Below are 4,065 nucleotides of genomic sequence, written 5' to 3' on the forward strand. Positions count from 1 at the left end.
AGGTTCCTTTTCTGTGGCTGTAAGAATCATGTGAAATACAAAACGGTCATCTTTCCCACCATAGCTAGGTAACCTTCTAAGCATAGAAAATAATCTAGAGGAGAGAGAGAGAGAGAGAGAGAGAGACAGACAGAGAGAGAGAGAGAGACAGACAGAGAGAGAGAAGTTACATAGGCCACATTTTATGCCTGATCAGTGTGAGCTGATTTCTGTCACCTGCAATCAAACAGCGTCCTGGACACTACAAAATAATAACCCACATGAAGAACATCATCAACATCACCGCCAGGAAAAACACACAATGGTGCAACAACCAAAAATATTTTCAGAATAACTCAAGTTCTTCGTTTGTTTTCTTAAACACAATGAAGGCACGGGGATCCTTAAACATCTCCAATCCAGTTCACACACAGCAGCTGCTTCTGCTCCTTTACATCTGCCTTCAGATTCCAGTCTCACATCAAGATAACCTCCTCCCCACAGCTTAACCTTTTGAACTTTTGTTCTCTCTCCCTTTCCTCCCTATTCTCGTGCTTAAAAACCCAAGAAGTTGCCTGTCAAAGCAGGACTCACCTCAGAACACGAGAGACCATATTAGGAAGACCTGGAACGACTGAAAACCCCATGCTCCTTGTTTTTGTCCTATTGCTTTTCTTTTACAAATGTTACCAAATGGAAAAAACACACACATGCTTGGGTTTTATGTTGTACAAATATTTAATGCTTCTTTTTTCCTTGCCAACCCAATGCCTTCCATATACATATTAGGAAACTAATAATAATTTTTTTGAATGAACAAAGAATAAATTAATGATTAAATGAAGTACTGAATGTACAAAAAAGGAATATATGAATAAATGTAAAAGCAAGACACTAAGCATTTGGGGAAAACTATTACTGAGAAATTTAAAATTATGGTCAATAAATATTTGCTTGACATCTAGATGTTTAAAAAGTACGTTTCAAAAATCCAAGTTGTTTCTTCACCTACATTAAAATAAGAACCCACAGAACTTAAAAAACGTTAAAGTAAAAGCAAGTCATATATATGTTCCAGAAGAGAGTAGCACATTTTATCTGCAGTGTTTTCTTTTTTTAGTTGTAGTTGACATACAATATCATATTAATTTTAGGTGTACAACACTGTGTTAGACATTTATGTACTTTATGAAGGGATCGCCATGGTTAAGTCTAGCAGTACTCATCTGACACCATACATAGTTATTACAAAGTAATTGACTCTTTTTCCTATGCTGTATATTACATCCCCATGACTTATTCAATAACTGGTTTGAACTTTTTAATCCTCTTCATCTTTGTTGCTCATCCCTCCACCTCCTTCTATCTGGCAACTGTCAGTTTGTTCTCTGTATGTATGAATTTCTCCCTATTTTATCTTGTGTGTTCATTTGTTTTTCTTTAGGTTAGAATTTGAAAGCATAATTTATAATTCTATATCCACTCTATGTTCATTGAAGCATTATTTACAATAGCCCAGATATGAAAACAACCTAAGACTCCATCAATGAATGAATAAAGAATATATGTATATGTACACTATATGTCTATATACATATACATATACATATACATATACATATACATATACATATACATATACAGAAAGCCAAACCAGTTTCGACACAGGTATCATGTTCTAACCCCTTCGTGGTGCACCAAATGAATAGGCCTGGCTGATAATGACATAAATATATTTCAAGAAAGCTATTTGATTTAAATAATACCAGTAGAGTCAAAACCAGTTTGGCTCAGTGGATATTTCAGAGAGGAAGGAAGAGGGCCAGAGAGATAGAAACATCAATAATGAGGGAGAATCATTGATTGGTTGCCTCCTGCAGGCACCTCACCAGGAATTGAGTCTGCAACTCAGGCAATGTGCCCTGACCAGGAATCAAACAGTGACCTCCTGAATCATAGGTCTGCGCTCAACCACTGAGCCATGCTGTGGGCCTACAATGTTGTCTCTTTGTTTCTTTCTCAAGGCAAGTTTCAATTTTCAAGGCTGATCATGTTCAATAAGAAAGAATGAATTCTTCACATAGAACTTCAGATTTCTATAGAAGGTTAGCTAGAGGTTGAGCAGCCAAAACTATGAAATGTCTACATTATTGACAATTAGCTGCTTTCCCCCCAGATCTCCTATATTACAGTTTTCTTGGTAATCATTCTCTGAAGGCTTCCGTTTCTCCCACTCATTTCTTATCCTTATTTTCCATTTCCACAGGATTCTGTCTTGTTTTAAATGATGCCTTCTGCAATGTCACCTTTGTTTGCTTTCTCTGTGTCTTCATTCCCCAAGTTTGGGTCTCAAACTTTCAGTGGAGGTTTTAGAGGAGTTTGCATTGGAACATAAGCATAGAATTGAGACTAATACACCCCTATAATAATAATAATAATAAAAAAAAATAACAATCAGCCCTAACCAGTTTGGCTCAGTGGATAGAGCATCAGCCTGCGGACTGAAAGGTCCAAGGTTAGATTCCGGTCAAGGGCATGTACTTTGGTTGAGGGCACATCCCCAGAAGGAGCTAGTGCAGGAGGAAGCTGATCAATGTTTCCCTCTGATCAATGTTTCTAACTCTCTATCCCTCTTTCTTCCTTTCTGTAAAAAAAAAATCAATAAAATATAAAAAAAAATTAATAATCAACTCTAACCCACCATGGGGAATTTGTTGGTAGAGATGTTGTCTATAAGTCCTAGTTTATGTCCCTCCATCCTATGACCATTTTCTTTTCCTCTCTACCAGGTTTTTTTGTGTTTGTTTTTCCCCCCAGTTTCTGCAAATTCCCATTAATGTTACAAACAGAATAGTTCTGTCTGTCTTATACTCAAAGTTAAGCTTTGTGGCCCATTCATGCATAGTCAAGAACTCATTAAAGAGTTCTGTCAATGGATTATTTACTTCAAATTGCTATCCTTTAAAACACAAAGCACTGGGATAACTTTGGAATTCATTTTTCCATTATTTGGTAGAAATTCTAGGAAGTGTTTCCCTCCTTACTGGTCTATGTAAGCAAAAGGGGAGCAATTTAATGCTTTGTCCTTCACCACTTTACAGAAAACTATGGGGATTGTTTTAGGGTTCCCCCTTTTTTCTTCTCCCCCATCTTCCTTCAGCTTCTGTTCTTCCTCCTTTTCCTTATTCTTTCCTCCCAATGCAAAAATGGTGATTGTAACTTATTGTTATGCCCACAGTTCAAGTGAAGAACAAAAGATGAAATCTAGCCTACAGGAAAGGGAGAAGCAGGGCACCACGTGGTCTGACTTTTAGTCTCAGCTCTACAGCCTATTAGCAGTCTGATTCTGAGTTCCCTGTCCTGAAGTTTGGGACAAAAGCTGTAGCTTATGTGTATCACAAGGGTATTTATCAGATAAACTAAATTAGAGGGTGGATGAAAAAGTGCATCTTCAGCTATCAAGACTTTCTCAAATGGGACAGGATGAATACCAGATAGCAGATTCCACCATGGACAGTCCAAGAGAACCAAACAAGAACCCAGCTGCTAACCGTCTATTAAAATGCTGAATTCAATTTAAAGAACAAAGAGCTCAGGAACTGAGACTTTGGGACGCCCAAGTCAGAGAGAAGGTGGGCTTGAGGTGGAGAGCTTCGAGGATCCCTCTTATTTCTTTTGGAGAGGCAGATTTGCTCTCTGAACTCACTGCGGGCCCAAACTTAAAAGAAATCTCCCCCTGCTGTCTCTTCTCTAAAGCCGAAGGAGCAAAGAGTTAATTACCTTGTTATATTCATCTCTCCTCCAAATTTTCCACATGGGCTTTTTCCTTAATTAGCCATCACATGAAACTGAAGAATATTTATTATTTATGGTGTGTATTAAATTTTATGTCTTTTCGTCTTAATTTTTAAAATGGGTGAATTTACTACTTTTCATATTTCTCTCCTAAAAAAGGCAATTGTTGTTGTTGTTGTTGTTGCTTTTATTGTTGATTAGTGGTAGTCCTCATCTGACTCTTGCTTGGGTCAGTAATTCTTCATCAAAAGCAAAATGAAGAAAAGCTTCTGGCATGTTTTAGATTCATTG

This window comes from Pipistrellus hanaki (genome assembly GCF_964339955.1).
Source record: "Pipistrellus hanaki genome assembly, chromosome: 8".
Lineage (NCBI taxonomy): Eukaryota > Metazoa > Chordata > Mammalia > Chiroptera > Vespertilionidae > Pipistrellus > Pipistrellus hanaki.